The sequence below is a fragment of the Taeniopygia guttata genome, chromosome 1A (genome assembly GCF_048771995.1).
Source record: "Taeniopygia guttata chromosome 1A, bTaeGut7.mat, whole genome shotgun sequence".
Taxonomy (NCBI): Eukaryota; Metazoa; Chordata; class Aves; order Passeriformes; family Estrildidae; genus Taeniopygia; species Taeniopygia guttata.
Window position 1 is genome coordinate 48,385,563 of NC_133025.1, and position 9,605 is coordinate 48,395,167.

The window sequence follows — 9,605 nt, forward strand, 5'->3', positions numbered from 1 at the left end:
ATCAAACAGCAACCTTCTGTTAGAAACAGGTGTGAAACTAAAGAAGAGCCCTTAAAACTCTTCTTTCAAACAGCAAAACTGTCCAATAATTAAACCATTTTGGAGAATATAAGGAAAACTGTTCATTAACTTTCCACAGTTCTAGGATGGGGCAAATGGAGCAGATGATAATTTATCTGGACAAGAGTGGGTGAGAGAGGTTGAGGGATCAATAGCTGCCAGAAGTTCAAGAGTGCAACTTGGATTCCCATGTTATTGGATTAATAAATCAGGTAGTTGCTTATACTAAACCAGTTTTCCCTCAATTTACTGTAGTATTTCCTCTTATTTACTGCTTTCACCCCTGCTTTCTCTCACAGCCCATTTTATTGTATGATTCTATGATGGTTGGTGTTTTTAAACTCAGTCATTAAACCCCAGGTTACAGGTTTGTTGAGAGGTAGAAATTATCGGGTAATCCTTCCTTTCTACAAATACCCATTTTATTCCATCTGATTTGCATTATCAATCAATATGGAGTGAAGTTCATTTTGCATCTCCCATTTCTTTGCTCTTAGAGCAAAATCTTTGAAATCTTCCTGTAGAGTTAAGGGCTGTGAAGATCAAGGAGCTTCTCTGCAGTTCTGCAAAGATCTTCAGTGATGTTTTAGGGGAGTGGAATAATCTATACTATGAAAAAACAAAGATGAACTGAAGGTTGAAAACCTTGGGTATCCCAATCCCTAGCAAACATGAACTAGAGGGGATTTCCTTTAAACTCACTTTGGATCTTTTAAACCTGTGAGTTATGGAGGAAGCTTCTTCCTGTCAGAATCTGTGAGTGGTGGCCTTTCTGCCTTGTTCACTACAGTTACAGCTCAAGAGGAAAGAGTAAAAAACAATAAGGAACACGTTTACAAACATAGCTTTTGGCTGAACCCTGTATGTTTGGAAGCTTTTTACACCTTTCCTGACAGGGATGATCAGCTTTCACTGCATTAACTGTATCTCCCTTGGGTTTTCTGTTCAAGTTAGAAAGAAAGTTCTTGAAGAACTTGGAGGGCACATTTGGGACTCACCTACAACACAACAGTGGTTTGTTTGCAGTGGCTTAATTTAAATTGGATTTCACATGAATTCGTTGAACAGCTGAGGAACCCCATGTGGACACACTCACTTGCCTTAAGAGTTGTCTAAAATCAGTTCCCAATCGATTTAAGCTCCACTGATCAGATTTAAATATATACTTAAAAGGTCAACACAATCTTTTGCATTGATTTAATGAAATTATATTGAAAGCAATGCTTGAGTAAACTGGTGCAGCTCTGTGTAAAAGCTGTCTGAATTAGTGTAATATAGATTGTCAAAAAATGGAGAAACATTTCTCCCCCCTTGAAGTTTGCAAATTCAATCTCCTGATTGAATGCTAGCAAGATGGAGGCTAATGGATCTCTCCTCTGATGGAGCCTCATATTGATTTTATCATTAGATATACAAAACAAGTGCCTAATTCAGTAATAGGCACGTTTTATGCCTACCTCTAATGGTTTTGATCTAAACCCTTCATATATACACTTTAGCTCAAAATCACATATATTCCTTCTTCAATATGAAATTCAAAATGTTTTTGAAATCATGATCATTAAAAGTGTCTTGGGGTGAACCTAGGTAGATATGATCTTTAAAAAAATTAGATAAATAAGAGCATGAAAGAATCACTTATATCAGGAACCTATTTCACTGTCTAACAGGTGCAGATATACATCATAAATTAAGCCTCATTTGTGCTGAGTGGTTAAATTGCTGAGGAATTACTTTATTGGTATGTGAAATATTTACTGTATATAGCTGGATAGATTTCCAGGAATTCTGATGAAACACATTAATGCACAAGAGAGAACATCCTTTCCTCATAAGACTTCTGAAATCATAAGCTTCGCTTCTCTCAGTATCTTCTAAAACTATCTGAATTGTCTATAGAAATGTAACAAGAATAACTATTAAGAAGGTCTTTTCAGGTAGAAAATGTTTTCTCTCTGTTCAGGAGAGCTGCTGTTATAGACATTAATATCCAAAATAAAACACACTTTTATTTAAATTACATCTTTCTTCACCCTATGTAGGAATTGCTTTTTTCTTACAGAAAGGTGAGAAACCACATGTTGCTTTAAACATTTTCTGATGCCCAAAAGAGAAGAGTAATACTGTGATCACTTCAAAAAGCACATAAACTTAGAAGTCAATAGCTAACATTTGGCTGGGAATTATTTGTGTGTGTTCTTTGAATAAGGAGCACTATTTACTAAAATAATTTATTTAGACAATTCAACTGTGGATTTCTATATCTGTGGAACAACCAAAATAATGATACAAAGGTAGAAGAGACTTCTATTTGTCATCTAAAAATTCTGAGTTTCCACTTATGAGATCGGGGTTTGCTATCTAGAATAATTGACCTTCATGACAAATACAAGCAATGTAAGGTCTTAGAGTGTTACAAACAAGTGTAGGCCACATTCCTTGCAGCTGAGAAGCCACATAAAAAACCCAACCAAAATTAGACAGCAGTAAGAGCCAGTATGAACTGTACTATATTAAAAACTAAGAGTGAGAGCCATGAAAGCTCAAGAGTTTACATGAGCAGCCTATAAAATGCTAATGTAACTTACATCAGGGAACTCTGTAGAAACCATCTCTCTGCAAATTCAAAAGTATATGAAAAAAACATCAAATTATTTCCAGGACAAGAAATAATACATACATACAAATTTGCAAAGTTAAATTTTTTTTCTCTCTTCATGATTCACAGGCATATGCCACCAAGGTATGCATATAATTTTCAAAGATATGTTTCTCTGTGATGAAGTGAGTCCTCTGTCCCACCTGATAAAAACTGCCTCTGAATTTAAATTCAGGGAACCTGAACATAAGTAGTACAATTGTCATTTTATCCTCTAAACACTGTGGCTATGCAGTGGACTGCTCACACATCTGAAGGACCTCTATAGAATGGCTGTGAACAATATTATTTTTTAACAGATGATTGTGGCAGTATTTTGCATGCTTTATTCATACATGGAAAAGAGTAGGTGTGCAAGGCAGAGTACATATCTGTGTGCTGGCTTTGAATTTACATTGGGGACATTTCAACTTCTGAATGGTCATAGAAAGCGTATATTAAAAAGGCAATATTTATTATTATCATTTCTTTTTTATATTATTTTTTAATTTGCTATGAGGCACAGAAAACAGATGAAAAGCTGTCAAGCTGTAAAATCTTCCTTTTTTTCTCAAGAAGATACAAACTGCCCATATAACAAAGGGATGAAGTGTTTCTCTATTACCACTGCATACTTTAGGCTAAACCCCTTTCAATAGTTTATTTTAACTAAAATTGCAGAATAAATGAAGAAAGCATAATTTTATTGTAACATTCAGCATTTAATTAGAAAGAGAATTGTGGGTTCTGCGATTAGCATTAGTACATTCATAGAGATGTGCAAGAAAGACCTTGCATTCTCACAGAATGGACATTTGCTTCTGCCCCATATGCAAAAGCTCATAGGGAGCCTGTTGTCCATTACACCCTGCTAGCACAGTCACAGCCACTCTCACATGGAGAGTGATCCTTCTAGTAAAGGGGCAGCCAGATCAGCTGGAAGAAATTTTTTCCATTATTTGAATGCATCATTAATTCTTAATGTTTCAAATACTCACTGGAGTATGACAGAGAACATCAGTCACTTCCATCAAGATTGGAATTCATGGGAGCAAAAGTCCTTTACTAACAACTAAAACATTGCTGGGATAACACTGGAAACACTTGTTCCTATTTCCACAGGCTCAGCAATACTTCAGCTGGCCTTTTTATGAAGACCAGCTGAGGGTATGATATGTACTAGTAGTCTGTACGGAAATCACACTTCCACTGGAACATGCCAGTTCAAGACTAGTTTTATCTCAGCTCTTTACTTGGGAGATTTTACACCTGGGAGCAGTGAAAAGGATGCTTTTAAATTGTTATATATCAAACAGCTACAAAATTAATTGCAGTTCATATTGTTAAATTTTGCTAATCAGTTATCTTCTGCCTAAAATGTTACTATTTAAAAAAAATGTGTTTATTGCATAAAAAAAAAAGCTAGAAATAAAAAATCAACTTCTTCCTTGCCCAGATTTTTATAATAAAAAAATGTTTTTCATTTTCTGGTTTATGTAACTATTTCAAAGTTGGTGGAAGAGGCTATGATATCTGCAACAAGTATAAATTTCAAGAATGCTTTTATTTTGTGGTAAAAGAATACTTTATTGAAGAAATAACACACTTAATAAAGAAGCTAAGGAAAATTGTTTTTCCTTGACACTGATGACCTCTAAAACTTCCTGAAATTGATTAAATATTATCATCAGTCCAGCCACCTCCAGATAAAATGAAATAATGATTTGTGTGCAAGCAGGTTACAAGAGACTGAATGGAAAAGCCTGAAAAGAGAGCAAAGTAATGACATGACTGGCTTGAGAAGATAGAGAAAATAATGAATTCCAAACAAGCAATAGGGATTATCCATCACTGAGTGCTCAGTTTGCAATTGCTCTGTGATTTAGGCACTTCTCTTGAATTAATTACTGAAGAAATGAATGTAACGGTGTATCTGCTTTCCCCTGTTTGAATTGAAAAGGGAAGTGTGCAGAAAAGCACATGGTGGGTGTACATAGGCTCACAACCCTTCTCCTGCAGGTGCAGAATCATGTTTCACAGAGACATCCTCCTGGTTAGTGTTTGGGGTTGGGACAAGATGCCCACATCAGACCTTCCCCAAAAAATTTTCCAGGGCAATTCCAGGTTATGGGTCCTGTAAAAGGACATCCCTCCTTTTAACTACACTCAGTGGCATTCATATCTTCCAGAAAACAATCTTGAGCAAGCTTTCCAGCGGAAATGTTCTGAAAATACCACATGACAGGATGAAAACATTTCTGCCACATTATATTTCTTATCTGTTAAATCTACTGTAGCCAGATCAATGCAAGTATACTAAGTGGCATGGGGAAAAGTTGGAGGTACACAAGGTTTATATTGTGCCTGTTAGATTTCAAATGTAAAGCAAGAGCAAAAAACATTGAGGATTTTAAGGAAAGGCCTTTGCCATTGAGGTGGGTAAAGTGATCAAAAGTGACAGAACACACACAGGGACAGACCTTTCCTGAAACACCAGATCCTGAATGCACAATGTCACCCAAAAGGTAACATCAATTCACAGGATTACTTGATTCTCTCCCTTCTACTTTTCAGTTTTGGAGTTTTCTTTCACTTATTGTTGGCATGAGTAGTGTGTTATCAAAGCCAGATGATTCAGGAAATAAAGGGAATGCTTAGATAATGTCTGGACAATGCTTGTGACTTGTACAGTTGCTTATTTTAAAGGAACAAACATGATGGCAAAAAGAGGGGTAGGCAGGGGAGGTCCCAGTGTAGTATGGATCCAGGTCCAGAAGAGTCACTTTGCAGCCCCTTTTGTATCATTACAGTTAATTTTTTAAACATACCAAGATTATGTTACGTACATAAGGAAAAAAAAAAAAAAAACCAAAACCAAAAACCCTGAGAGGGCACTATTTATGAGAAGATTTTATTTTCTTTTTTGTGTTTGTACACATCCAAGATCTTTTCTACCAGAGGAGAGTCATGCAACACATGTCTCTTAACTGCTCATTTTCTTTCTTTCTTTCCTCTCTGGTTCTTTGTCCTTCTTGCTAAACTGTGAATGGCCCTGTTGTGCAACTCTGTGGACTCAGAAATGTGAATGAATTTCACAGTTGTAGACATTTTCACAGAAGTACAGTCACAGTTCCACTGTCAAGGCTACACTGAACCCAGAGTAGGTTCATTAAACATATAAAGCTGCTCCTTATCCTCCCTATAATGATTGTTTGGGCATTATAAGGGGTGGGAGAAAAAAAGTGCATAAATTTTTGATGATGGGGTGGTTAACAGCTGGAGCAGATAACTGAAAGAAGCCATTCTCTACTTTATCCTTTTCCCTCCACAAGCCTTCTGATCAAGGCTTGATGCCTTACTGAGGGATCTGTTGCTGTCACACACGAACTAGCAGGCTCAGCACTAAATTGAGGAGGTGAAATGCAATGGCTGTAATAGAAAGGTGCTTAAAGTACTTGATGAAAGATCTCCCTCCTACCCTTTCATTCAGGGTATTAACAGAATATAGGCAATATTGTGGAGGATTTCAACTCAGTCCTCTATTAGCCTATGAATAATTTAAAAATTGAATCCTTTAGAAATGTGGCATTTGGTGCAATTCTTGTCTCAAATAGCTTAGAGAAACAGTTTATCAGTCTTCTAATTTAGTATTAAAGTTTAGTAAAATTTCAAAGAGTTGCACACTAGAGGAAAATAGCTTTTATGTCTAATTGCTGAGATTAATTTACAGTTATCAGTTTATTAGGAATTTAAGTTTGTGGTACAATCCTGAGTTCCATTAATTGCTATACTTGTTCAGTTTTATATCCCTAAAAACCTATGTTAGAATGTCACATTTGGGTTCAAAAGTCACACAGTTTACAGTTTGAAGCTGCAAGAGTAATAACCACATCTTTCAGATAGCACATCCTCACCTTTTTTTGCAAAGGCACTCCTCAGGTGAGAATCACAGAATGTCTCCCAAAAAAGCCTCATATTGCAGGGAAATTATATTATAAAAGTGGAAAAAAAAAACCACCAAAAATGGAAGCAAAGGTAAGGCTATACAGCAGTGACTTATAAAATACATTAGAGAGATAATGCATTTATTTAAACCAAATAAATTATAAACCTTGGAACTTCTAGGGTCAAATTAAATGCAACAAGAAATCCAAACAAAGCACAGAGAAATGAAGAGTCAAACATCTAAACAAACTTAATCATGGTTTGAGAAAACATCTTTTAAATCTAACTAGCTAGCAGCCACATTTGTTTGCCTGATATGTGAAGTTTGTGTATAGATATTAATACACTTGTGCATTTGAAGATGAATGATACCTTTCTACTTCATGGTGTGGAACTGAAAGTTCATGAGAAGTCTCTCTCTGTTCTGCAGGAAGACAAAAAAACCACAACAAGCCCTTAAAAATTTCTTAATCATCTCCAAGTCCACAAATGTAGAACTATCTCAGTACAAACTGCACAGTTTTGCTTGGTTACAGTCACCACAGTAACACCCATGTAGTTGTTAAACAGCTCATCTTCTGGGAAAAGAAGAGGATAAAGCATAAATCAGAAAGCAATATACATACCAGATACTGCAATGCATCACAGGAGCGTCAGTGGCACCATATGGACTCTGACAATTGGTCAGTGCAACAAGCATGCCAGAGGCTACAGCTTCTGGCTCCAGACTGGTACCTCTGCAAATCCAGAGGGGGAAGAGTTAGAGAACATTTGGAAATTAAAGCCTCTGTGACAGGAGCAGGTGCATGGGGATGTGAGGACATTCCTGAGCTGTCAGTAGGGCCATGCCTCTCTGTCCTGCTGAGGAGAGGGAGACACAAGCAACTGGGCTGATGGACCAAGGGCATAGCTTGTGAGAAGCCAGCCAGACCCAGCTGTATCAAACATTATCTATCCAAGAAACAATGTTAAAATTGTTAAGCAGGTCATGAGGACACCTTAGGACAGCACAGAAATGCCACCACAAACTTCACAGAGTTCACCCAATAGAAATGGTCATTGTGCCAAGAGGTGGTAAGGAAGGGTGTTCATATGAACACCAGATTTTAGTACCAGGAACACCAGGTTTTGTCAGCTGGAACAAGGCTTGTAGAGAAAGCTCAAACCCAACCCCCTGCTGAGTCATTAGCAGCTGTGCTTTCTCTGAATGACTCTAATAATTTGCTGGGTGCTCATGGTGGAGATGTAATACTATTAATTACAGAGGTGCTGGTTGTAGCTCCCATAGGCAAAACAGATGTTGTATGTTACACTCTGTGCACATTATACTGAAAAAGCGAAGTATATTATCCCCAAACTTAAAGCACTACCTGAGTAAAATATTCACATGATAAGAGTTTACCAGACTTCTGCTAACTATTTCCTGGTACAAGAGTCAGACCATGTAATCTGAACTTGGTTCAGTGGCCAATCCTATTTTGCATTAATATCCCAAAGGCACACAGAGACAGAAGCCTTGCTCTGCTGGGAATAAAAAGAAAAAAAAAGAAAAAAGAAAAAAAAAAAAAAAAGATTGCAGTGAGCTATTTCCCTGGAAAGAACTGCATTTCCAAAAGTTTTCACTGGAATGCCAATAACTCCTAGTTGAACCACAGGCTGAGAGTTCTCAGCCTGCACTGACATGATATTTCTGTTTAAATTATGAAAAACTGAAATTCCTTTAGAAAACCACAGGCTCTTTATGGTCTTGGGAGATAAAACCAGTGTTTTAATATAAAGCTGTAGAACTGTATAAAATATAGAGCTTTAACCACTGTTGATTCTGCTGCCCCACAGCATGTCTGAGACCAGCATCTGCAAAAAGCTCCTAAACAAAGACTAAACATTGCTTCTGCAGGCTACCTGTTTCCCCAGTATCCCTGTGGAAGGAATATATTGAAGCCTACAGCAGACATTCTCACTTCTGGCTCTAGAACCAGCTTGCTTGTTAACTTTTTATTTGTTAAAAAATCTCATTGTCAGACCCAGACAGGGTTTTGTTTTTTGTTTTTTTTTTTTTTTTTTCCTTTGCCATAGTTAATGGATAACTCTGTCATGGTTGTTAAAAAGGCATATATGATATGAGTCAGCAAGTGAAGGTAACACATGGAGGAGCTGGAAATTCTTCCTTGTTCCTTTTTACCTGTCTTCTGAAAAGCCTGGTTTTGGTTAGCCAAATATTGGGTGGTGCTTCAGAGAAACCACCAGGTAGGCTGAGGCATAAGCTGTCCCAGGAAGACAGGGGTTCATTGCTCCACTTGCTGCTAGGGAAGGAGGCTCAGAGCTGCCAGGCAGTCAAGGCAGCAAGACAAACTGGGAAGGAGAAAGGAGCTGAAACTGAGAGTCATTGAGCCCACAGTGTCTCACTGTCCATTTCAATTATAAATACTGCTTTAAAATGTAATTTATTATTGTATCTCTTAAATGCAGTGAATTTTATAGACCCAGTCCTAAAGCCAGTACTGTGACAGTGTCCAAATGATGATTTTTAATTAAGTGGAGGCTGTACACACATGTAGGGAGCATATTTAACAGATGTGCTGTAATGATGTCAGAATTATAAACTTAAATGCACTTTAGATTTGCATATGAATAAAGAGATGCCTATACAGGCTTCTGGACAAGTCAGTTTAAAAGAAATTTAAAACCATCAATTTATGTCAGCACAGAGTTTTGCTATCCAATTACATAAAATATTAAATATCACAATTAAAACATTTTTGTTATTTATCTCATACAGTTTTTTTTCTAAGTTTAACCCTAACTCTTTTCACCTTATGGTAATTCTCCTTGGAGTAATCACTCAATTTCCACAGCAATAATTTGGATAGCATAAGAGCACGTAACCTCACCCTTGCTCCCTCCATCATTATGGAAGATTTTGCCTAGAAACATACTTTTTCCCCTTCCCATTATTTGAAAT